We start from the raw sequence: 27,672 nt of genomic DNA, 5'->3' as shown, positions 1-27,672 counted from the left end.
AATGAACTAGTATGTACCAGTGTGGTGTTTCCACAAAAAAGTTGAACAAAGAATTACCATATGGCCCAGCAACTCCACTCCTAGGCACATATACTCAAAAGAACTGTAAACAGATACTCAAACAAATATTTGTACACTAATGTTCATAGCAAAACAAAAAAAAAAAAACTGATGTTCACAACAGCAAAAAGTTAGGGAAAAAAATGTTCATTTATGGATGAATGCAAATATTACTGAGCAATAAAAAAGAATGAAGTTCTGACACACGATATAGTAAAGAACCTTGAAAACATTATGGTAAGTGAAAGACGCAGACACAAAAGATAACATGTTATGATTACATTTATTTGAAATATTCAGAATAGGTAAATCCATAGAGACAGAAATCACATTGGTAATTACTTAATGGTATGGGGTTTTGTTTTAGAATGATGAAAAGATCTTAGGGCCAGAAAGAGGTGATGGATGCAGAACACTGTGAATGTATTAAATGTCTAATGCAGCGCCTAACATTATGAAAGTACTAAATGAGTACCTTAAAGCGTATACCTTAACATGGTTAATTCTGTGTTACATATTTTACATCAATAAAAAAATTTATAAAAAATAAATGTTTGAAAAGTGTTCAGTGTGGTAACTGGTACTTAAAAAGTACCAGTTTAATAAGTACTTAAAAATAGTGTCTGCTATAACCAAAAGGTGGAAGAGTGAAATGAGACTAAGTGTCAATGGCTGAGAGATTCCAAGCAGAGTCGAGAGGTTATCCTGGAGGTTATTCTTACGCATTAAGTAGATATCACCTTGTTATTCAAGATGTAGTGGAGAGGCTGGAAGGAACTGCCTGAAAATGTAGAGCTGTGTTCCAGTAGCCATGTTTCTTGATGATGATTGAACAATGATACGGCTTTCACAATGTGACTCTGTGCTTGTGAAAAACCTTGTGTCTGATGCTCCTTTTGTCTACCATATCAACAGAAGAGTAGAACATATGGAATAAAAATAAATAATAGGGGGAACAAATGTTAAAATAAATTTAGTTTGAAATGCTAGTGACAAATGAAAGCGAGGGGTAAGGGGTATGGTATGTATAATCTTTTTTTTTCTGTTATCATTTTATTTTTTTCTGTTATCTTTTTATTTTTCTAAATCGATGCAAATGTTCTAAGAAATGATGAATATGCAACTATGTGATGATATTAAGAATTACTAATTATATATGTAGAATGGAATGATATGTTGATGTTTTTGTTTGTTGTTAATTTTTTAAATAAAAATATGGAATAAGGAAGATGGTTAAAATAAAACATATATTAAGTTCTAAAAAAAAATAATGTCTGCTATAACTGCAACAATTGGATCATCAACATAGTAAGACATTCTGGTAATAATCTGTGATAGTGTTAGAACCTCATCTTCAATACATGGATCTTGACCTCTGAAATTTCACTTATGAGCTACAACTTTGTATTTTCCTATTTAAAACACTCTATCATTCCCAGTGAAACTACACTTCACCCTTACTGAAATTCATACTATTCCTAACCAATCTTTATTCTCAGCTATCAACAATCCTCCTTTCTAACTTCAAACTTTGTTATTATAGTTACTTATACCTCTTGTCTTATGGCTTTTTGTTACTTCCCTGAGTGCTGAGTGTTCTTTTCTTCTAAAGCTTCTGTTTCTTTATATGTCTAAGAGTAAACTATGCACTCAATAAATACTTAGTTCACTCAACAAATAAATGAATGAATATAAAATCCATTGGCTAGGCTTCCTCAATTGAGATTAGTTATTCTGAAGAGAAAAAAATGGATGAAGAAAAATGAACAGAGCCTTGGAGACCTATGAGATACCTCAAGCATACCTATATATGCATAACGGGAGTCCCAGAGGAGAGGAGATGAAAAGGGGCAGAAAGAATATTTTAAGAAATAATGGTCAACAACTTCCCAAAGCTGATTGAAAAAAAAAAAAAACATTAAGTTACATATCCAAGGACATTGGTTTATTAAATAAATAAACTTTACATATCCAAGGGTATTGGTCGATTAAATAAATGAACTAGCAAACAAAAGAAAACAACATATAGGAACTGAATTTTTTTTCCTTTTATGAGAAGTTTTCTTCTGCCTTAATTTTTTTAAATTCTAAAACATTTTCTTTTAAATTTTTAGATTTAGATGGTTAGTCTGTATGTGTGGTATGATTTACTTATACACACACATACTCAACTACATTATTAACAGATGAACTCTGAAATGCTTTTAACCTACCAAAAAGTATAGGCTGATTAAGGAAATTGCATCCAGCCTGATAATTCCCAATTTACCAGTGAAAATTATATGCTGCATTTTTCTATTATATAAAAGGAACTATGATAATACCCACCAATTCTTCTCTGTGAGAAAAAATAATCTAAAAAACATCACATACTTGTTCAAAATGTTTTGAACTCATAAATGTTTTGCAGGAATCATACAATAAAACAACATTCTGAGATGTGACTAGACTCTGAGGTGTCAGAGTACTTCTGATCAATCAGGTGGAAATCAATTTATATGTTCATCACGGAGCATAATAGCCTTCTGTCATTATTTTCTTCTCCTATTGATAACAAAAGAAGCAGGATTAGTAATACACAACTTCTGAAACATTTAAGAAAATCAATTAAGTAGGCTAATGAAAGCAAAGTTTCCTATGGAGAAAAGATTCTTGTGAAAAAAACAGGTATTCTTAACTAACATGACAACTAGAAAAACCACCCATATTAAATAAGCAAATGTTATCTACTTAAGATGTTGTTTACTTTATTCACTTTAAGTAGAGCCAGACTAAAGAGAAATTAGTTAAGAGTCCTTTCTGTATAACAGACTTAAGAAATTTAAAATATCTAAATGCCTCCTGAAAACCATCACCAGTTATTAAGAAAATTCCTTCCCAATCAAAAGAACCGAAAATAATACATTCAACTTGTCTTCTCAGAGTGGCCCATTTTTTGTCACCCAGCTTTTAGCAGATTTATTTCCACTGTTTTTTATGATCAATTTAGGAAAATGTGAATAAATGGTATTATTTCATTTTAAGGTATCTTTGTTAAATTTATAATTAAAATGATACTCAATCTCACCTTCAATTACTAGCTTTTATTGATACGTAAGGATGTAGGGTTTTTTTACTAATACTCATGTAAACCGTCTACCACTGAAGCATTTTCAGAGTAATGGATCCTGTATAACACTGTCACTGTCTTTTCTACAGCTGTACAAGTTCTGAATTCTCATAATAAGAAAACATAGCAATCTGAAATGCTAACACAGACCCTTTTAGCACAGGGCTGGACATACATAAAAGGGATCTACTTTTAGGGAGATGCACATGGTCTACGGGTGGCAAGGCTGGCAGATGGAGAGGAAACTCAACCTTCTCCGAACACCATGGAAAAGTGATATCACACTTACAAAACAGTCGTTATTTCAACTGCATAGTTATTCTGCATTGGAAAAGACCATGTAAATAGCAAAATGTACATACTCTTCAAAGAAAAATAAACTTGTATCATAATTATAACATGTTGAATTTTAAAGCAGCTAAGATTAACTCTGATCTTCATGTATTAAGCTTGTAGTAAAAACAAAAATCTTCTCATTTGAAAAAAAAAGTGTTGTGTCTTCTGCTAACATACATTAAACATACCCCTAATTGTTTAAGTAGGATTCTGTAGCATACAGCTAACAATAATCTTTGCATCACTTGTTGGGGATTTCCCAGGAGAGTAGAGAGGATGTAGGTCAAGAAATGTCTAAATTAATTTAAAATTAGAAAGTGAAGCTTCACTTAAAAGGGCATAAATGCAGATAATAATCTTATAAATACTGATATTTTCTTATGTCATTAATGAATTTGCTTAATAAGTTCATTCTAAGTATTAAAATTAATAGATTCAGGAGGTCACAGCAGCTGGGCCTGCAGGCTACTGGCTACAAGACCCTGGGGCTCTCCACTAGTCCTACTCACTCCCAGCACCAAGACCCTACCACTGATCTTCTTGAACATGGGCAGGGGATGCTTGTGTTAGTTAGATTCAGTTGTCAACTTGGCCAGGTGAGCATACCTAGTCTTCTTGCTGCAGACATAAGCCAACGGTACGTGAACCTCATCTGTTACTAATTACACCTGCAGTCAACTAGGAGGCGGGTCTGCTGCAATGAGTGACTTTTGACTTAATTGGCTGGTGCTTAAATGAGAGAATGCAATGTAGCACAGCCAAAGCAGCTCAGCATTCCTCATCTTAGCACTAGCAGCTCAGCCCAGGCCTTTGGAGATGCAGAAAGAAGTCACCCCAGGGAAAGTTGTTGGAACCCAGAGGCCTGGAGAGAAGATCGGCAGAGACTATCTTGTGCCTTCCACGTAAGAAAGAATCTCAGTGGAAAGTTAGCTGCCTTTCCTCTGAAGAACCAATAAAATAAATCCCCTTTTGTTAAAAGCCAATCTGTCTCTGGTGTGTTGCATTCCGGCAGTTAGCAAACTAGAACAGAGTTGGTACCGGGAGTGGGGTGCTGCTGCGGTTTGCAAATGCCAGATCTGTTGGAACTGTGTTTTGGATGGCTAAGGGGAAGACTTTGGAGGAACCGTGAAGAGAATGATGGAGAAGTCTTGGAGGGCTTGAAGAGACTGTGGGTGTAAATGGAACCACTGCCAATTTTGGCAAAGGAGGACACAAAAGAGAAAAATTGGAGTTTGCAGAGTAAGAACCATGGAAGTTCGGGTCTGAAGCCAAGAAACCTCGGCCAGGAGAATGGACCCACCTGTATGTGTGGAGAGGGTGAGTTTACCCTGAAGGGCGAGGATGAGTCTCCCCTCTCATTGCAGTGAAGAGTTGTACAGCCTCAGGCCTTGGAAAAGGTGTAGCACGCTCCTTGGGGGACTGGGAGAGCCTGGCTGCCACCATGTGGAGGGGTTGAGCATGTACCCCAGAAATGGCAGAGAGCCCAGGGGTGGCCCTGATGCCTGGAGAGAGTGGAGACCAGAGGTGGTCTCCTTGATGTTCCCCGAGGTTGATTTGGAAAGAGGCGGGCCACTGCATAGGCCCTTGGAAGGGGTGGGACTGCCACTTTCTACAGCTGAAGGATGAATGACTTTCAGACTTTGAAATTCCACAGCACTTGCGCTGCATGTTTTACATCTGTGTTCCAGTTTCTCCCTATGGAAATGACAATCTATATCCTATGAATATCCTCCTTTGCATCTTGGCACCAGACAACTTGTTTTGAGATTCACAGGTCCACAGCAAGAGAATTTTTTACATCTGTGTAAGGTGATGCTTGAAGTTGACAAGTTGACAAGGGGTGGACATGTGTTAGTTAGATTCAGTTGTCAACTTGGCCAGGTGAGCATACCTAGTCTTCTTGCTGTAGACATAAGCCAACGGTACGTGAACCTCATCTGTTACTAATTACACCTGCAGTCAACTAGGAGGCGTGTCTGCTGCAATGAGTGACATTTGACTTAATTGGCTGGTGCTTAAATGAGAGAACGCAATGTAGCACAGCCAAAGCAGCTCAGCATTCCTCATCTCAGCACTAGCAGCTCAGCCCAGGCCTTTGGAGATGCAGAAAGAAGTCACCCCGGGGAAAGTTGTTGGAATCCAGGGGCCTGGAGAGAAGACCGGCAGAGATCATCTTGTGCCTTCCACGTAAGAAAGAATCTCAGTGGAAAGTTAGCTGCCTTTCCTCTGAAGAACCAACAAAATAAATCCCCTTTTATTAAAAGCCAATCCATCTCTGGTGTGTTGCATTCCGGCAGCTAGCAAACTAGAACAATGCTTTATATCCTGGACCAGTGGCTGCAGGCCTAGAACATCCCAGGAGACAAGACTCACAAAGTTCTGAACAACATCATCTCAACCATGTTCAGGAGAAAGTTTATGGAGGAACTGTTCATACCCCAAGAGCTCTACTCTGAGTAGGCCTTGCAGACCATCTATGACCACCAGGTTCTTGCCTTCATTATGTGCTGAACCAGGCCAACATGGATAAGTTCTATGAGTTGATGACGACAGCTTTCAAATATCAAGTACTGCTGTGTCCCCATCTTGAGGGGGCACTTTCAACCATCTAGATGTCATCAAGGAATTCATCTGAGACTCCCCAACCATCCTGCAACAAGTGGATGAGACTTTTCGGCTGCTGACTAACACATATTAGGGTCTCTCTGCTGGGAAATTCCAGCTGATCCAGCAAATCTTCTTCATATTCTTCCAGGGCATGCACATCCAAGTGTCCATATTTCTAAAGGACAGAGTTAGAACTGTAATAGTCACTTTGTGTTGCCAGTGTTCAGGCAAGTTCCCTGGAGAACTGAAATTCCTGGACTCATCAGAATGTTCAACAAAGGTGAAGAATGAAGAAGGTAAAATTCAAGCACAGTGAAAACTATGTCACTGCACCAAAAGAAGGTTCTTCTGAATTTTATGGAGATCGATTCCTGAAGCTGGGAACCAATATGTACATTGTAAACCGACCTGTGAAAACATGTACATTAGAAGCATCAAAGAACTTAGCTTCTTAGAGGAAAGCAAGGATCCAAACCCTTTTGCAAAAGAAGAGCAAAATTTCCAAGCCAGGCTGATGGGTGCATGGAGATTAAGAAACCGTTAGGTCCTGAGCCAAGATTCCATTGAATCTCTACCACAGATGAAGAAGAGGAACAAGCAGCATTAACCAGATCAGAAGAGTTATCCTATGAAGTTATCAATATACAAACTAACCAGGACCAGGAAAGAAAGGAGGAACAGGTTTGGAAATCACAGACCAGCCAAAACAGAGCTCCAGCAAGGGGGATGATCTGCTTGCTATGATGGATGAGTTATAGCTCTTTTGACCAGGTATCCTTATCACAACACAAGAGAGGCCCCAGGATCTCCAATGATGCTGCCAATTTTCTACTGAGTGAAGCCACTACCTCTCATTCCTGTTTATGTTGGAACTAACTGTGCAAAGTTCCCTCAGGAAGTTCACTCCCTTGAAGGCACACACATATATTTTTAGTAAAACATATTCTGACTGTAAAAATAATAATAATAAATTAAGAAAAAGCACAATATATACAAAATGTTTAAAAGAACTCAATATTGACAGTGAAGCCTATGGATAAAAAAGCACAGATCCAGGAAGACTTGTGATCAAACTCCTGCTCTACCAATTATTAACAATACAACCTTGAATAAATGTACTCACCTGTGTGAGACTTGGTTTCCTTGTCTATGAAAAGGGAAAAATACTACCTTCTTCAAAGTGTGCTGGCATTCAAAGAACAACATACATAAAGTAATCTGCATGGTGGCTGGCACAAAGATTCCAAATACTTAACAAAAGAAAAGCTGGGTAGTTCCTTACATTACACAGAATGCATCAGGAATTCTATCTCAATCAGTGGCAATAAAATAATGATGTGGCTGGAAATGTCATTAAATTGTTCCACAGCCAGACTAAACCTGTAAAATGGTTTGAACCAGATAATCTATAAGGAATAGTGAAATTCTAGGATTTACCTTAAAATGACACCCAAAAAGCAAATGATAAAACTACCATATTTCATGCCAAGATTTGTGAAAAACCCAGTGCACAAATTCGAAGAACACCAAATAATACAGAAGTAATGAGCAATCAACATCTAAACACAATTCAAAAAAAAAAGGAACTCTAAGCAACCAAGAGTTAAAGAAAATTTTCTCAATCTTATCAAAATGGCATCTGTGAAAACCCACAGTTAACATATTTAATGGTGAAAGAATGCACCATTAAAAGGATACCTTTTAGGCAGGCTATGGTGGCTCAGCAGGCAGAGTTCTCACCTCCCCTGCCGGAGACCCAAGTTCAATTCCCAGTGCCTGTCCATGTGGAAAAAAAAAAAAACGGTGCCTTTTACTAGTCCTATTCAACATCATAATAGAGGTCCTAGATGAGGACAATGAGGCAAGGAAAGGTACTAACAGAGAAGCAGATGAGAAAACATGAAATATAACTTTCTTCAGTGAGAGTGATGTCATCAACATGATGATATAAGATATCCCCTGAAAAAGCCACTAGAGATTTAGCAAGGAAAAAGACAAATTCTACTTGCTTGGAATGCTGGAGGACAGCAGAGACTAAAGAAGGACTCCACAAATACAAAATCAAAGAAACAGAAAATATCAGGTAGGAGAATTCTGCCCCAGACACTAGTCAGTCCCCATTTCCCTGCTCCTCACTTGGTCCCACCAGCTTTGGAGATACATAGAGGCAGCACGGCCTAGCTCCCTTCCACGACAGAATGAAATGGTACTCACAGCAGCAAGTTAGAACTCCATGCATGTCCAGGCACAGGAATCAAAGTCTGCAGAGACACAAGGCAGAATACAAGCCATAAGGAGTGCTGTAAACAAAAGAACTCCCAAGGGGGAGGATGGCAGAAGGGTGAATAAGAACTGTTTTGTCCTTATTCAATCCAGTTTCAGTCACGTATACATCTAAAGGCAAAACAGGTTTTTCTGAAGTGACACACCTATCTGGACTGACTCCATTTGGCTTCCCAGGGTGGGATACCCTAACACGGAAAAAAACAGAGGCAAAAAAATAGCCTCATAGAAATAAATTTAAAAACAGGGTTACACTGAATTGCTGTAAGATAGGACAGGTCCCAGAACTGAAAAGCGTAAGGAAAACAAGTCATGAGTAAGAGAAAGAATTTATATACATCATAGGAGCTAGGCAGAAAAGTTTGCACAAAACAAACGGAACTTACAATCCAGCAATACTATTACTAGGTATATATTCAGAGGAATGAAAGGCAAGGACACAAACAGACATTTGCACATCTCAATGTTTATAGCATCATTATTTACAACTGCTAAGACATGGAAACAGCCCAAATGTCCACCAACGGAAGAATGGCTCCACAAGCTGTGGTTTATACATAGGATGTAATATTACGCATCTGTAAAACAGAATAAAGTCATGAAGCATGTAACAATGTGGACAAACCTTGAGGACATTATGCTGAGTGAAATTAAGCAGAAAACAAAAGGACAAATACTATATGGTCTCAAAATTACGACTAACATTAATGAGTGAACTTTGAGAGTTAAAGTTAAGAACATAGGTTATCAGGAGATAGAAAGAGGGTTAAGATTGTACATTTGGTGCTGAAGGAGTACAGAACTGCAACAGGACTGATTGTAAAGATTCAGAAATGGATAGCAAAATACTATCTGATGGTAGCACAGTAATATAAATACTTTGAATGAAGCTAAAGGACAGACAGATGATAAAGACTGAGATGGTATAACTTAGGAATGCCTCCAGTGGACAATGATGTTGATAAAATGTACAAACATGGGAATGTTTTTGCATGAGAGAGCACAAACTAATGTCAACATTGCAAGATCCTGAAAATGAGATGGTAGGCAGGAAAAAAATAGAATCAAGGCAAGTTAGGGGCTATAATTAACAGAACACCATAATGTACTTCCACCGAATGTAACAAAGACAATAGGCCAAAACTAAAGGTCAACAAGCACGGGATATGGAGAAGAGATATGGGATTCTTTGCAGAAAAAAAGGAAATGACCTCATACTGATTGTGGTGGTGAAGGCACACGTGACTGGACCAGGAAGCAATGGTTTTTTACTTAGGTTGGATTGTATGATATGCAAATAAAACTGTTTAAAAATGAAGAGAGAGATACAAGTGCTAGAGAAAATGTGGAGAAAGAGATTTACCTATTCTTTGTTGGTAGGATGCAGCCCATCCGGAGGGTAGTGTGGTGGGTTTGCCGTATGATCATGCAATCCTGTTGCTAGGCATACACTTAGAGGAACTGAAAGTGGGGAAATGAATGGACACTTGCACAGTGGTGTTAATGGTGGCAGTGTTCTCAGATTTACAATGGATGGAAGTGGTCTAAGAGCACATCAACTGAGGAGTGGAAGGGGGAACTGTGGTGTATACATACAATGGACTACTGAGTGGCTGCAAGAAGGAATAAAATTGTGAGGCATGCAACTAGGTCAATGAACTCTGAGGACTCAGTATGTTGAATAAAATGTCAGAAACAAACAAAAAAAACAGATATCAGCAGGCCTCACTTACATGGACTAACTATAATATAAAAACTCTGGGGAATTGAAGTTGAGAGCATGGTTATCAGGTTGGGGTCTATTGTAAAGGGTTCTAGATTGTAAGTTCTTAAAGCAGTCACATAGTATTCAGGAGTTGTGACAGATATTTCTAATTCTGAGATGCTGAGTTCTTTGTTGTATAACCTGGTGATTCCCTGGAACCTCAGGCATTTGTGTGACACCTGAGACTCAGAGCTGGAGCTCTGAAGCTAGTGCGAGTCAGCATTAGCCTATTTAGCAACTACTAAAAAGGCTGAAAAACTGATCAGACTTCAACTAGAGATACGAATGAAGCTGATCTGGTTAGGACTAAGGTAAATTAGAATACAGGGTCAAGAATGATATGGTCTGTATTTTAAAACTTCAACTTCTGGGTGAGACCAAAGGAAGGGATGCTTATTTGGTGTAAAATTTATATTTTGGTTAGCACATTATCTAATTTAACTTGTAAGATCAGTTTATTTGAACACCATAATTACATGGAATCTTGAATAGGGCATGAGATTCTTTTGGTATGTACAGATTACTGCAAATGCTGCAATATATATATCCCAAACAAAAGTATAAATTATACTGGGAAGAAAGGAGGAAACATCCAACTTTCCCATCTGGGGAGTTCCTGATATTCCTGCAAGCAGTGAAGAAGAACAATTCAATAGGCTGAACCCTTGATCTTTGGTTTCACCCCTATGAAGTTTATTCCTACAAAGGAGAAGCTAAGCCTACTTATAACTATACCTAAGAGTCTTCCCCAGAGAACCTCTTTTGTCACTCAGATGTGACCTCTCTAACCCAACTCAGCTGGTGAACTCACTGTCCTGCCCCTAAGAGGGACATGACTCCCAGGCATATAACTCTCCCAGGCAATATGGAACAGGATTCCTGGAATTAGTCAGAACCCCACATCATGGGACCGAGAGCACCTTCTTGACCAAAAGGGGGAAGAGAGAAATGAGAAAAAATAAAGTCTCAGTGGTAGAGACTTCAATTAATATAAGAAACAGAATAGAACTGAACAAGAAGAACATTTATTTCCCGATCACAGATGTACAAAATAAAAAGTGGTAACGTGGGACAAAAACAACATAAAAAGGGGAAATAGATGGATATAGGAGATGAAATGCAAGCTACTGAGACTAAGTTGGTATCATTTTCAATTGTAGGTTATAGACGTAGCTTATGTAATATAGATTCCAGGATAACTACAGGGAAAGTATTTTAGAAATATAAAGAAACAGGTTGGTGCAACGGTGGCTCAGTGGCAGAATTTTTACCTGCCATGCCAGGCACCTGGGTTCAATTCCCAGAGCCTGCCCAAGCAAAATAATAATAATAATTAAAAAAAAAATATATATATATATACATATATATACATGTATAAAGAAACAAATAAAAAAAGAACCAATAAGATACATCACAAAAAGTCAACTATACAAAAAAGGAGGTTGCAATAAAGGAAAAGGCAGACAAAAAGAAGACATGAAATACAAAAACCAAAGGACAAAATGGCTGAACTAAAGTACTGCCTTCACAGTAACAACACTGAATGTTAATGGATTAAACTCCCCAATCAAAAGACAAAGGTTGACAAAATAGACAAAAAAGCATGATCCAACTGTATGTTGTTTAAAAAAAGACTCACCTTAGACACAAAGACACAAATGGATTGAAAGTGAAAGGATGGAACAAGATATTCCACACAAACAGTAAGCAAAAAAAGCTGGGGGTAGCTACACTAATATCAGACAACACAGACCTTAAGTCAAAAATTGTTATAAGAGACAGAGAAGGACACTATATATTAATAAAAGAAGCAATCCACCAATAAGAAATAACAACCATAAGTAACAGTGGCCCAAATGTTACACAGTGTTACACAGTGCCCAAAATATAAGAAGCAAATACTAGAAAAACAGAAGGGAGAAAAAAACACCTCTACAATAACAACTGAAGACTTCAAAACATCCCTCTCATCAATATATAGAACATCTAGAATGAAGATCAATAAGAAAGCAAAGAATTTGAATAATATGATAAATAAACTAGACCGAGCACGCATATAACCTAAACTGGACCCCAAAACAGCAGGATACACATTCTCCTCAAGTGCCCATGGATAATTCTCCAGGATAGACCACATCCCACAAAATAACTCTCAAGAAATTTAGAAAGACTGAAATCATTCAAAGCAGCTTCTCTAACCATAATAGAATGAAACTAGAAATGAGTAACAGGCAGAGAACTGGAAAATCCACTTCCAATATGGAAGTTAAATAACACTCTCTTAAACAATCAATGGGTTAAAGAAAAAACTGCAAGAGCAAATATCTTGAGATGAATAAAAACAGGGACACAACATATCAAAACGTAGTGAAGGCAGTGCTGAGAGGGAAATTCAGAGACCTAAATGCTTACATTAAAAAAGAAGAGGGTGCACCCAAGGTTCAGTGGTAGAATGCTCACCTTCCCTGCAGGAGATGAGGAATCAATTCTCAGACCATACACCCAAATTTAAAAAAAGAAGAAAAACCAGCTAAAATCAGACCTAACTGCACACCTGGAGGGAATAAAAATAATAATAAAACAACTAACTCCAAAGCAAGCAGAAGGGAAAAAAATAACAAAGATTAGAGCAGAAATAAGTGAAATTGAGAATGAAAAATAACAATAGAATTAAAAAACCAAAAGATGGTTCGTTGAAAAGATCAACAAAATTGAAAAATCCTGAGCTATACTAACAAACAAATAAAGAGAGAAGATGCAAATAAAGAAAATCTGAAATTAAGGGGAGACATTACTATTAACCACATACAAATAAAAAGGATCATAAGGGGATACTCTGAACAACTGCATGCCAACAAAACAGACAACCTAGACGAAATGGACAAATTTTTGGAAACACAAGAAAACTTATGCTGACTCTACAAGAAACAGAAGGCCTCAAAAGACCAGTTGCAAGCAAAGAGATCAAATCAGTCATCAAAAACCTCACAACAAAGATAAGCCCAGGACAAATGGTTTCACAGGTGAATTCTATTAAACATTCCAAAAAGAATTAATAGCAATTCTGCTCAAACTTTTCAAAAAAACAGCAGGGGAGCGAACTAACTCATTCTATGAAGCCAACATCACTCTAATACTAAGGCCAGTTAAAGATATTACAAGAAAATAAAATTACACACCAATTTGTCTTATGAATATAGATGCAAATTAAATCCAACAACACTTCAAAAATATTAGACAAGAGGCGGGGCAAAGATGGCGGCTTAGTAAGGTACGCGCGGCTTAGCAAGGTACGCGCGTCTTAGTTCCTCCTCCAGAGCAACTACTAGGTGAACAGAAACAGTGCAGAACAGCTCCCGGGGCCACGGCAGGGAATGGACACACAGCGTACCCCAGTCTGGACTGGCTACACTGACTGCGAGACTCTGCTGCAGTGAGATCCCCAAGCGGCGCGCACTTCCCCGAGCCGTGGCAGCTGGCGGCCGGAGCTCCTCCCTTCCTCCTTCCCGGGTCAGCTGAGAGTCTCGGAGAGGCAAGTTTCCCAAGCCACCGGGCCGGCGCCCCTCTTTTACAGGCAGCTTCCTGGACCGGCTACGAGTCTCGGATCAGAGGGCTACCCAAGCCGCGGTGGTCGGCAACCGGCACCCCTCCCCCACGGGCGGCTTCCTGGTCCGGTGGCAAGTTCCCCAGGCCAGGGCAGCCGGCGACCGGTGCCCCTTCCCCACAGGCGGCTTGCTGGTCCGGTGGCGAGTTCCCCGGGCCCCGGTAACTGGCACCCCTCCAGGGAGAGGAGGGAATTTCCGACAGTGGCAGGGACTGGGTACAACCAAACACCAATAGGGGCATTAATAAAGGAGCCACAGGGTCCCCTCAAGCCGCGGTGGCTGGCGCCCCCACCACGCGCGGCGCCCCCACCACGCGCAGCCCCCCGGACCAACTGAGAGAATTGGATCGGAAATCTCCAGGCCGCGGAGAACGGTGACCGGGGGAATCCCTTCCAAACACGTGAGACAAACATGTGCCACGAACGCCACCTACTGGGCAGGATAAGAAAAACAGAACCCAGAGATTTCACAGAAAAATCTTCCAACCTGTTGTGTCCAACACCCAGGGAAATCTGACTAAATGCCCAGACGCCAGCAGAAGATAACAGACCACGCTCAGAAGATTGAAAATATGGCCCAGTCAAAGGAACAAACCAATAGTTCAAATGAAATACAGGAGCTGAGACAACTAATGCTGAATATACGAACAGAAACAGAAAACCTCTTCAAAAACGAAATCGATAAATTGAGGGAGGACATGAAGAAGACATGGGCTGAACAAAAAGAAGAAGTAGAAAAACTGAAAAAACAAATCACAGAACTTATGGAAGTGAAGGATAAAGCAGAAAAGATGGAAAAAACAATGGATACTTACAATGATAGATTTAAAGAGACAGAAGATAGAATTAGTGATTTGGAGGATGGAACATCTGAATTCCAAAAAGAAACAGAAACTATAGGGAAAAGAATGGAAAAATTTGAACAGGGTATCAGGGAACTCAAGGACAATATGAACCGCACAAATATACGTGTTGTGGGTGTCCCAGAAGGAGAAGAGAAGGGAAAAGGAGGAGAAAAACTAATGGAAGAAATTATCACTGAAAATTTCCCAACTCTTATGAAAGACCTAAAATTACAGATCCAAGAAGTGCAGCGCACCCCAAAGAGATTAGACCCAAATAGGCGTTCTCCAAGACACTTACTAGTTAGAATGTCAGAGGTCAAAGAGAAAGAGAGGATCTTGAAAGCAGCAAGAGAAAAACAATTCATCACATACAAGGGAAACCCAATAAGACTATGTGTAGAGCTCTCAGCAGCAACCATGGAAACTAGAAGACAGTGGGATGATATATTTAAATTACTAAAAGAGAAAAACTGCCAACCAAGACTCCTATATCCAGCAAAATTGTCCTTCAAAAATGAGGGAGAAATTAAAACATTCTCAGACAAAAAGTCACTGAGAGAATTTGTGACCAAGAGACCAGCTCTGCAAGAAATACTAAAGGGAGCACTAGAGTCAGATACGAAAAGTCAGAAGAGAGAGGTATGGAGAAGAGTGTAGAAAGAAGGAAAGTCAGATATGATATATATAATACAAAAGGCAAAACGTTAGAGGAAAATATTACCCAAACAGTAATAACACTAAATGTTAATGGACTGAATTCCCCAATCAAAAGACATAGATTGGCAGAATGGATTAAAAAACAGGATTCTTCTATATGCTGTCGACAGGAAACACATCTTAGACCCAAAGATAAACATAGGTTGAAAGTGAAAGGTTGGGAAAAGATATTTCATGCAAATAACAACCAGAAAAGAGCAGGAGTATCTATACTAATATCCAACAAATTAGACTTCAAATGTAAAACAGTTAAAAGAGACAAAGAAGGACACTATATACTAATAAAAGGAACAATTAAACAAGAAGACATAACAATCATAAATATTTATGCACCGAACCAGAATGTCCCAAAATACGTGAGGAATACACTGCAAACACTGAAAAGGGAAATAGACACAAATACCATAACAGTTGGAGACTTCAATTCCCCACTCTCATCAATGGACAGAACATCTAGACAGAGGATCAATAAAGAAATAGAGAATCTGAATATTACTATAAAGGAGCTAGACTTAACAGACATTTATAGGACATTAAATCCCACAACAGCAAGATACACCTTTTTCTCAAGTGCTCATGGATCATTCTCAATGATCCATATGCTGGGTCACAAAGCAAGTCTTAACAAATTTAAAAAGATTGAAATCATACACAACACTTTCTCGGATCATAAAGGAATGAAGTTGGAAATCAATAATAGGCCGAGTGCCAGAAAATTCACAAACACATGGAGGCTCAACAACACACTCTTAAACAACGAGTGGGTCAAAGAAGAAATTGCAAGAGCAATTAGCAAATACCTCGAGGCGAATGAAAATGAAAACACAACATATCAAAACTTATGGGATGCAGCAAAGGCAGTGCTAAGAGGGAAATTTATTGCCCTAAATGCCTATATCAGAAAAGAAGAAAGGCAAAAATGCAGGAATTAACTGTCTACTTGGAAGAACTGGAGAAAGAACAGCAAACTAATCCCAAAGCAAGCAAAAGGAAAGAAATAACAAAGATTAGAGCAGAAATAAATGAAATTGAAAACATGAAAACAATAGAGAAAATCAATAAGACCAGAAGTTGGTTCTATGAGAAAATCAATAAGATTGATGGGCCCTTAGCAAGATTGATAAAAAGAAGAAGAGAGAGGATGCAAATAAATAAGATCAGAAATGGAAGAGGAGACATAACTACTGACCTCACAGAAATAAATGAGGTAATAACAGGATACTATGAACAACTTTACGTTAATAAATACAACAATTTAGATGAAATGGACGGGTTCCTGGAAAAACATGAACAACCAACTTTGACTCAAGAAGAAATAGATGACCTCAACAAACCAATCACAAGTAAAGAAATTGAATCAGTCATTCAAAAGCTCCCTAAAAAGAAAAGTCCAGGACCAGACGGCTTCACATGTGAATTCTATCAAACATTCCAGAAAGAATTAGTACCAACTCTCCTCAAACTCTTCAAAAACATCGAAGTGGAGGGAAAACTACCTAATTCATTCTATGAAGCCAATATCACCCTCATACCAAAACCAGGCAAAGATATTACAAAATAGAAAACTACAGACCAATCTCTCTAATGAATATAGATGCAAAAATCCTCAATAAAATTCTAGCAAATCGTATCCAACAACACATTAAAAGAATTATACATCATGACCAAGTAGGATTCATCCCAGGTATGCAAGGATGGTTCAACATAAGAAAATCAATTAATGTAATACACCACATCAACAAATCAAAGCAGAAAAATCACATGATCATCTCAATTGATGCAGAGAAGGCATTTGACAAGATTCAACATCCTTTCCTGTTGAAAACACTTCAAAAGATAGGAATACAAGGGAACTTCCTTAAAATGATAGAGGGAATATATGAAAAACCCACAGCTAATATCATCCTCAATGGGAAAAAATTGAAAACTTTCCCCCTAAGATCAGGAACAAGACAAGGATGTCCACTATCACCACTATTATTCAACATTGTGTTGGAGGTTCTAGTCAGAGCAATTAGACAAGAAAAAGAAATAGAAGGCATCAAAATTGGAAAGGAAGAAGTAAAACTATCACTGTTTGCAGACGATATGATACTATACGTCGAAAACCCGGAAAAATCCACAACAAAACTACTAGAGCTAATAAATGAGTACAGCAAAGTAGCAGGTCACAAGATCAACATTCAAAAATCTGTAGCGGCGGGCCGCGGTGGCTCAGCGGGCAAAGTGCTTGCCTGCTACGCCGGAGGACCTCGGTTCGATTCCCGGCCCCAGCCATGTAACGAAAAAACGGAGAAACAAAATACAATAAAACAAGAAAATTTTTAAAATATGTTTCCCTTTCTTCCTCACTTCCTTCCTTCTATCCTTCCTTCCTTCTCTGTCTTTCCTTTAAAAAAAAAAAAAAAAAAAAAAAAAAAAAAAAAAATCTGTAGCATTTCTATACACTAGTAATGAACAAGCTGAGGAGGAAATCAAGAAACGAATCCCATTTACAATTGCAACTAAAAGAATAAAATACCTAGGAATAAATTTAACTAAAGAGACAAAAAACCTATATAAAGAAAACTACAAAAAACTGTTAAAAGAAATCACAGAAGACCTAAATAGATGGAAGGGCATACCGTGTTCATGGATTGGAAGACTAAATGTAGTTAAGATGTGAATCCTACCTAAATTCATTTACAGATTCAATGCAATACCAATCAAAATCCCAACAACTTATTTTTCAGAAATAGAAAAACCAATAAGCAAATTTATCTGGAAGGGCAGGGTGCCCCGAATTGCTAAAAACATCTTGAGGAAAAAAAACGAAGCTGGAGGTCTCGCGCTGCCTGACTTTAAGGCATATTATGAAGCCACAGTGGTCAAAACAGCATGGTATTGGCATAAAGATAGATATATCGACCAATGGAATCGAATAGAGTGCTCAGATATAGACCCTCTCATCTATGGACATTTGATCTTTGATAAGGTAGTCAAGCCAACTCACCTGGGACAGAACAGTCTCTTCAATAAATGGTGCCTAGAGAACTGGATATCCATATGCAAAAGAATGAAAGAAGACCCATATCTCACACCCTATACAAAAGTTAACTCAAAATGGATCAAAGATCTAAACATTAGGTCTAAGATCATAAAACAGTTAGAGGAAAATGTTGGGAAATATCTTATGAATCTTACAATTGGAGGTGGTTTTATGGACCTTAAACCTAAAGCAAGAGCACTGACGAAGGAAATAAATAAATGGGAGCTCCTCAAAATTAAACACTTTTGTGCATCAAAGAACTTCATCAAGAAAGTATAAAGACAGCCTACACAATGGGAGACAATATTTGGAAATGACATAACAGATAAAGGTCTAGTATCCAGAATTTATAAAGAGATTATTCAACTCAACAACAAAAAGACAGCCAACCCAATTACAAAATGGGAAAAAGACTTGAACAGACATCTATCAGAAGAGGAAATACAAATGGCCAAAAGGCACATGAAGAGATGCTCAATGTCCCTGGCCATTAGAGAAATGCAAATCAAAACCACAATGAGATATCATCTCACACCCACCAGAATGGCCATTATCAACAAAACAGAAAATGACAAGTGCTGGAGAGGATGCGGAGAAAGAGGCACACTTATCCACTGTTGGTGGGAATGTCAAAGGGTGCAACCACTGTGGAAGGCAGTTTGGCGGTTCCTCAAAAAGCTGAATATAGAATTGCCATACGACCCAGCAATACCATTGCTGGGTATCTACTCAAAGGACTTAAGGGCAAAGACACAAACGGACATTTGCACACCAATGTTTATAGCAGCGTTATTTGCAATTGCAAAGAGATGGAAACAGCCAAAATGTCCATCAACAGAAGAATGGCTAAACAAACTGTGGTATATACATACAATGGAATATTATGTAGCTTTAAGACAGGATAAACTTATGAAGCATGTAATAACATGGATGGACCTAGAGAACATTATGCTGAGTGAGTCTAGCCAAAAACTAAAAGACAAAACTGTATGGTCCCACTGATGTGAACCGACATTCGAGAATAAACTTGGAATATGTCATTGGTAACAGAGTCCAGCAGGAGTTAGAAACAGGGTAAGATAATGGGTAATTGGAGCTGAAGGGATACAGATTGTGCAATAGGACTAGATACAAAAACTCAAAAATGGACAGCACAATAATACCTAATTGTAAAGTAATCATGTTAAAACACTGAATGAAGCTGCATCTGAGCTGTAAAAAAAAAAAAAAAAAAAAATTATACAGTGTGATTAAGTGGATTTTATCCCAAGTATGCAAAGGTGGTTCAACATAAGAAAATCAATTAATGTAATATATTACATCAACAAAACAAAGGGCAAAAACCACATTATCAGATCAATTGACACAGAAAAGGCATTTGACAAAATCCAGCATCCTTTCTTGAAAAAAACACTTAGAAAAAGAGGAATAGAAGGAAACTACCTCCACATGATAAAGGGCATATATGCAAAACCTACAGGTAACACCATATTCAATGGTGAAAGACTGAAAACTTTCCTGCTAGCATATAGAACAAAACAAGGATACCCATCACCACCATGGTTAATCAACCCTATACTGGAAGTTTTAGCCAGAGCAACAAGGCAAGAAAAAGAAATAAACAGTATCCAAATTGGAAAGGAAGAAGTATTTACAGATGACGTGATCCTATACACAGAAAGTCCTGAAAAATCTACAACAAAGCTACTAGAGCTAATAAACAAACTCATCAAAGTGATGTATATAAGATCAACATGCAAAAATCAGTAGTGTTTCCATACCCTAGTAATGAGGAAGCTGAGGAGGAAATAAGAAAAAATCCCATTTACAATAGCAACTAAAATAACCAAATATGTATGAATAAATTTAACCAAAGATATAAAGGCCTTGTCCACAGAAAACAACAAAACATTTCTAAAAGAAATCAAAGAAGACCTAAATAAATGGAAAGAAAGTCTGTGTTCACAGATAGGAAAACTAACTATCATCAAGATGTCAATCTTACACAAAATGATTTAGATTCAACATCATCCCAATCAAAATTCCAACAGCCTACTTTGCAGAAATGGAACAGTCAATTATTAAATTTATTTGGAAGGTAAGGGTCCTGTTCTAGTTTGTTAGCTGCGGGAATGCAATATACCAGAAACAAAATGGCTTTTAAAAAAGGGGAATTTAATGAGTTGCTAGTTTACAGTTCTAAGGTCGAGAAAATGTCCCAATTAAAATAAGTCCATAGATATGTCCAATCAAAGGTATCCAAGGAAAGAGAACTTGGATAAAGAAGGCCGATGAAGTTCAGGGTCTCTCTCTCATGAGAAGGCACATGGTAAACCCAGTCACGGTTTCTCTCTCAGCTGGAAGGGCACATGGCAAGCACAGCGTCATTTCCTAGCTTTCTCTCCTGGCTTCCTGTTTCATGAAGCTCCCCAGGAGGGATTTTCCTTCTTCGTTTCCAAAGCACTGGCTGATGGACTCTCCGCTTCTCATGGCTGTGTCATTCTTCTCTGCTCTCTCTGAATTTCCAAGTTTGTCCAAAATATTTCCTCTTTTATAGGATTCCAGTAACTAATCAAGTTGCACCCAAATGGGTGGAGATATGCCTCAACCTAATCCATTTTAACAACCACTCTTGATTAAATCACATCCCCAGGGAGATGATCTAATCACAGTTTCAAACATACAATACTGAATAGGGATTAGAAGAAACGGTTGCCTTTACAAAATGGGATTAAGATTAAAACATGGTTTTTCTAGGGTACATACATCATTTCAAACCAGCACAGAGCCCCAATTAGCCAAAGACATCTTGAAAAAGAAGAAGAAGGTTGGAGGACTCATATTTCCTAACTTAAAAGTACATTACCAAGCTACAGTGGCCAAAACAGCAAGAAACTGGTACAATGACAGATATATTAACCAATGGAATCAAACTGAGAATTCAGAAATAGACCCTCACACCGACAGCCAATTGATTTTGACAAGGCTGCCAAGCCCACTCAATTGGAAAGAATAGTCTCTTTGGAAAATGGTATTGGGAGAACTAGATATCCAGACGCAAAAGAAGGAAAAAGAACCCCTATCACACACACAAAAAATTAAATTAAAATGGATCAAAGACCTAAATAAAAGAGCCAGGACCACAAAACTCCTAGAAGAAAATATAGAGAAGCACTTCCAGCATCTTGTGTTAGAGGCAATAGTTTTCTTAGAGTTTACATCCGAAGCACAAGAAACTGAAGAAAAAAAAAAAAGATTAATGGGACCTCATCAAAATTACAAACTTTTGAGCATTGTGCCAGTTTGAAAGGATTTAAATACCCTAGAATAACCATGTTTTAATACTAATCTCATTTCTTAAAGACAGCATTTCTTCTAATCCCTATTCAGTACTGTACATTGGAAACTTTAATTAGATTATCTCCATGGAGATGTGAGGCAATCAAGTGTGGGTATTAAACTTAATTAGGTGGAGATGTATTTCCACCCATTCCAGGTGGGTCTTGATTAGTTTACCGGAATCCTATAAAAGAAGAGGCATTTTGGAGATTCGGAGAGAGCAGAGAAGGAAAACAGAATGCTGCAGAACCACAAAGCAGAGTCCACCAGCCAGCAACCTTTGGATAAAGAAGGAAAACGCCTCCCAGGGAGCTTCATAAAACAAGAAGCCAGAAGAGAAAGCTAGCAGACTTTGCCACATGCCCTTCCAACTGAGATAGAAATGCTGAACATCATCAGCCTTTTCAAACCCAGGTATCTTTTCCTAGATGCCTTAGCTTGGAATTTTTATAGCTTTGCTCTAATTGGGACATTTTTGTAGCCTTTGGACTGTAAATTAGCAACTTACTAAACTTCCCTTTTTTTTGGCATGGGCAGGCACTGGGAAACGAATAATTTCCCTTTTTAAAAGCTGTTTCGTTTATGGCATTTTGTATTCCGACAGCTAGCAAACCAGAACAAGCATCAAAAGACTTTGTTACAAAACGAAAAGACAACCTCGTCAATGGGAGACACTATTTGGGAACCACAGATCCGATAAGGGTTTAATATCCAGAATATATAAAGAAATCCTACAACTCAAGAAAAAAGATAAACAACCCAAATAAAAAATGGGTAAAAGACTTGAACAGATGTTTCACCAAGGAGGATATACAAATGGCTTTAAAATACATGAAAAGATGGTCACCATTACTAGCTATTAGGGAAATGCAAATTAAAACCACAATGAGATTATTTCACACCTACTAGAACGGACACTATTAGAAGAACAGACAATTACACGTGTTGGACAGGATGTGGTAAAACAGGAACATTCATTCATTACTGATGTGAATGTAAAATGGTATACCCATTATGGAAGACAGTTTGTTAGTTACTCATGAAGCTAAATATAAAATTACCTTATCACCCAACAATCCTGCTACTAGGTATATACCCAGAAGAATTCAAAGGAGGGACTCAAACAGATATTTGGCCACCAATGGTCAGATATTTTGGCATTATTCACAATTGCCAAAGGATATAAGCAACACAAGTGTCCACCACCCAATGAATGGATAACAAAATATGGTATACCCAAATACAATGGAATATTATTCAGCTTTAAAAAGGAATGAAGTCCTGATGCATGCAGCAACATGGATGAACTCTGAGGACATACTGCTGGGTGAAATAAGCTAGGCACATATATTGTCACATTGTATGATCTCACTGTTATGAACTAATTATAAAAAGCACACTCACAGAGTTAGAATCTAGAACATAAGTTACCAGGGGATAGACCGGCGGTAGAGAATGGGGAAATTATGCTTAATTTGTACAAAATTTAAATTTAGACTGACTGCAAAGGTTCAGAAAAGGATGGTGGTGATGGTAGCACATTACTGTGAGTGTAATTAACACTGCTGAATTATGTATGTGAACGCATTAGAAAGAGAAAGTTTTGGGTCATGTATGTTACTAGAATGAAAATCAGAAGATAAAACACAGGACTGTTCAACACTGTGAACTCCGTTTTGCACGATGGACTGGGATTAATAGTACAAGAATAAGACTGGTTTTTATGAACTATTTATTATACTATTTTAACTGTAACACAGGTATTACACTAATGCAGTGTCAACAATGGGGGTTATCTGGGAATATCGTAGCTTTTACATGACTTTTCTGTAAACCTACAACTTCTCTAATTAAAAACTAGCAATTTTTTTTATTGATTTTAGTGGCAAAAAATATGACTATGTAGAAAATCCCAACAAGACTAGAAAACCTACTAAAACTAGCAAGTGAGTTTAACGAAGTTGCAGGATACAAGGTCAATATAGAAATATCACCTGCATTTATACATACTAGTAAAAAAACCATTAGAAAACTGGAAGTTATAAGGATTGCCATTTATAATGGCACCCAAAAGAACCCCACAAAATACTTAGATATAAATTCAAAGCATGTGCAAGATTTTTATGCTGAAAACTTCAAAATCTTGCTGGTGGGAATGTAAAATTATCACAGCCACCTTGGAAAGCAGTTTAGTAGTTTCTTATAAAGTTAAAATACTTGGCACATGACCCAAGAATGCCCCTTCTAGATATTTAACTAAAAAAAAAAAAAAAATGAAAACAAGTCTACACAAAGACCTATAAATGAATGTACAAAGAACTACTCATGAAAGTTTACAGCAACTTCATTTCTAAATGTCAAAAAAGGTAAATAATCCAATTCAACTGGTAACAGATAAAATGGGATAGTCACACAATGAAATAATATTCAGCATTAAAAAGGAGCAAAGCACAGATATATGCATCCATTTGGATTAAGCTAAATGAAAGAAACCAGAAATCAAAAAGTTACATAAGTATGATGCCATTATACAACATTTCAAAAAAGACAAAACCATACGGACAGAGAATGTATCAGTGTTTGTCAGGAAGTGAGGATGAGGGGAGGGAACTGACTACAAAGAGTTACAAGAAAACTTTTGGGGAGGATGGAAATGTAGTTTGTCTGGACTGTAGTGGTGGATATGATTACATAAATTTGTCAGAGTTCACAGAATAGTATATTTAAAAATTATTTTTCTTGTTTCAAATTAAACCTCAATAACCTAACTTGTCCTTTAGGAAAATATGCATCTAAATGAATTAAACCTAGCTTAGTGGGTATGGGGGAGAGACAAATGGGGGTGGGGGGTAGACCAAAAAGTCTTATAAATATCACAAATGTAATCATTGATTTATCATTAGTAAAGTAGAAGCAGACATTGCTACAAAGAGTTAATCTAAAGAGAGCTGTCTTTTTTATTACGCTCTCATTGTTCAGACAGAAAATAAAACTTGATAAACTTTCAATAGAGGACAAAAATTATGACAGCTTGTTACAGTAGCACTATCATTGAGCTAGCATTTGGAAACAACTTACCTAAGCACTCCCTTTCCAAGTAGTGAAAGGGAAGCAGTCTCACCTACCCATTCCTTTAAACTACTCCCATCCTAACTTTTGCTGGGTTCAAAAAGTTTTCTTTAATCATAAACCTATATCCTTTACAAATCTTACACCTGCAGCTTACATTTACAATATAAAATGCTCTCATTAGGCAAAATCCTATTTGTCTCTGTAACAGCCACACAAGCTAAGAGGTAACCATCTTTCTTTCTTCTTTTATTACCAAAAAAAAAAAGCAATGTGTCTCTTTTTGCCTGGTATTAAGTATCAAGATGATTAAAAACAAACAAACAAAAAGCTCTAAAAAGTTTTGAGCTGATCATACCAATAAAAAGAAGATACGTTTTTCCATTTAATAAAAATTAAGGAGTAAATTGCACCACTTTGCTTTGTCCTTATGTTTATTCTATTTGGCTTATATTGTTGCTAGGAAACCAGTTCATAATAAGATTTCCCAGCCCACAAAGCAACCTCCTAGCCAGCCTGGAAGACCAAACTTCGTAACCAGGGCAATTGTCTACCACATGATTTACCAACAAGCTGGCACCACACAGGTGCAATCACAGGTGCATCTTCTGTTCTCTATTTACCTAACATACAATACCATCCATCCCCTCAACGCAAAAGAAACCATAGCAGAGAGCAAAACAGACGACTAGAAGTCTAGGGTCTGCTGATGGAAAGAACACAGCAAATTTACTATTAGTCCCTGTCACCCCACCCGACTAACGATTCTGGATTTTTGCCTTTATTTTTGAAGTGAAATGTTAGCCCACCCTAACGTCAAAAATGAAATGTCAGATCCCCTAATCACTCCACAAAGCAACATACAAACTATTTTCATGAGCCATCATCCAACTACCACCGGGGTAATATTTGAAAAGGAAGGAGGCATCAATATCTGCACACTTGAGAGGGGGAGGGAAGGAACACGTCTGAATTCTTATAGGGCTGCTGAGTCACCTACGGCTGTGGCCAAGACTTTTACCCTCCAGGAAACCAGGCTCTGCCCCAACTCTCATCAGAAAAGCAAGTAAAAGTGGCAGCAGCAGCGGCAGCAGCAACATCCTACCAAAAAAAAAAAAAACACTCAGCACTACTTTTAACAAGAGTTGCCACCTCCTTAAAAGTGAAAGCCAAAAATTGGTTTCAAGTTCAAAACTTTACCCCGAACTACGCAACCTGGGTAGGTGAAAGAAATATCTTTATTGTGGGAAAGAGGGTCGCAACTATAGGATTGAAGGATGCCTCGCGATTTGGCAAAGTCACTGGCTCCAGCCTTAACCATGAAATGCTACTTTTACAGCAACATGTGGCGGACGGACGCTGCAATGTATTGACCCGGGCGTACTAAGTACAAGGGGAAACCTCACCAAGGACAGTGAGTTCCGCTCGATGGGAGGCTTCAGTGACACAGTAATCACGTGTACAGGTGCGCAGACTTTCGAAAACACAGGCACTCGATTCTGGAACGTGCACGTCCAGATACACGAAACGAGGGCAAGCACCGCGCTCCCCACCCGCGGAAACAAGCTCCCTTCCTGCCGCAGACTGGTCACGCCCCCCTGACTCCTGGAGAACTCTGGGGTTTAGGGACCCGAGACAGTAGGCGGCGGAAACTCGGCTGCGCTCCCCTCCCGGATGGGGCGCTCCCAGCCCGCGCCCAGGCCGCCTTCGGGCACGCCGCCCACCACGCGCGGTCCGGGCCCCTAAACCCCAGACCCAGACCCGGAAAGTGAGTGTCCATTTACCTGCTCCTGGCTCAGGCTCGCCGCCGCGCCGCTCACCCACGCTGCCTGGTGACCACCCAGCACAGGGACCCGCACGCGCACACCCAGGGCACGACCCCAGAACCGGAGAAAAGGCCACAGCCCCAGTCACGCAAGTTGGGGTACCCCACACACCACCCGGCTTCCAACACCTCTGCCCCCGGAAGTTGATTTCCGCCAAGACCCGCCCAGCCTCACGCCTGTCACTCAACGCAAACGCGCGTCACGTGGCCCCAGGCTGGGGCCCTATCCTCCGAGCTCTACCACCCCTGACTTGAGTTGTTCACCGAGGGTTGCCCTCCGAAAAAGGATGTCTGCCTTTTAACAACCCGCTCAGGAGCTACATCCTGTTAGTTACAGCTACTCTTTCCTCTTGAATGAGAGGCCCTTTTTCTAAGCCTAATCAATACACATAAAATCATCCCCATATGACTACTCCCACATGGGACTCTGTGAGCCTAATTCCAAGCAGAGTTCAATAACAGCTGGAATTGAGAAAAGTGCATGGCATTCAGTAAGTGCTCAAGAAACAATTGTTGACTGGACAACTGCTCTGTCCTATTTTTGCATATCCGAACTTAGAAACGCCGGGATGCACCCAAGCCAAGGGTCTCTAGAGACCACGACACTGATTGCAGTCAAAGAACTCTGCTCTAGAATTAGTTTTGTTCTTGTCATAAACCTCAGAACACAGCAATTCATTCATGCCATCTCTATTGCAGAGAGTTTATTTTCTGCTGCCAAGACTCCTCTTTTTTTTCAAAGCCTTTGGTTAAATAGTTTTTCCTGAAGAAAAAGAAAAGCTAAATAAAACAGTTTGACATAATTGACAGATTTTTATTTGAAAAGAAATATGGCTGTACAGATGTTTTCGTCCATTTCAGACTCTCAGTAACTACTAAATAGAAATAGACAACTGGCAAGCCACATATTAAATAAGAGTTTTTGACGCTGGAGGGATTTGGAAGACATTCATTTAACAATTTTCTATTGAGTGTATAACGTCTACCCAGTGCTGGACCAAGGAGTGATAATCCGAGAGTGAACAAGATACACTCAAGATCCTTGCCTCCAAGGAGCTTACAGTCTAGTAAGGAAGAAAGGCAAG

The 27,672-nt window shown here is 38.6% G+C and overlaps 1 protein-coding gene and 1 pseudogene across 11 annotated transcripts in view; one reads left to right on the top strand and one right to left on the bottom strand.

Moving 5' to 3' along the window:
• Window positions 1–26,735, bottom strand: part of CCDC91 (coiled-coil domain containing 91) — a 548,164-nt gene extending 521,429 nt beyond the window's left edge. For 5 of the 11 annotated variants that reach the window (XM_077170416.1, XM_077170415.1, XM_077170408.1 and 2 more), the window contains exons 1-2: window positions 26,169–26,326; window positions 8,327–8,373 (exon numbers count right to left, since the gene is read on the bottom strand). The gene's annotated coding sequence lies outside the window, so the exon portion shown is untranslated. Of the gene's footprint in view, window positions 1–8,326; window positions 8,374–25,758; window positions 25,776–26,168; window positions 26,330–26,546 lie in introns of those variants that run through there. The other 6 variants (XM_077170420.1, XM_077170421.1, XM_077170422.1 and 3 more) reach the window with 6 other exon arrangements.
• On the top strand, window positions 5,819–6,870 carry LOC143690529 (protein OSCP1 pseudogene; annotated as a pseudogene).
• Window positions 26,736–27,672: the final 937 nt, after the last annotated feature.

This window comes from Tamandua tetradactyla, chromosome 7 (assembly GCF_023851605.1).
Source record: "Tamandua tetradactyla isolate mTamTet1 chromosome 7, mTamTet1.pri, whole genome shotgun sequence".
NCBI lineage: Eukaryota > Metazoa > Chordata > Mammalia > Pilosa > Myrmecophagidae > Tamandua > Tamandua tetradactyla.
Note: the sequence above shows the minus strand (reverse complement) of the source record. Positions and strands in the feature narration are given on the sequence as shown.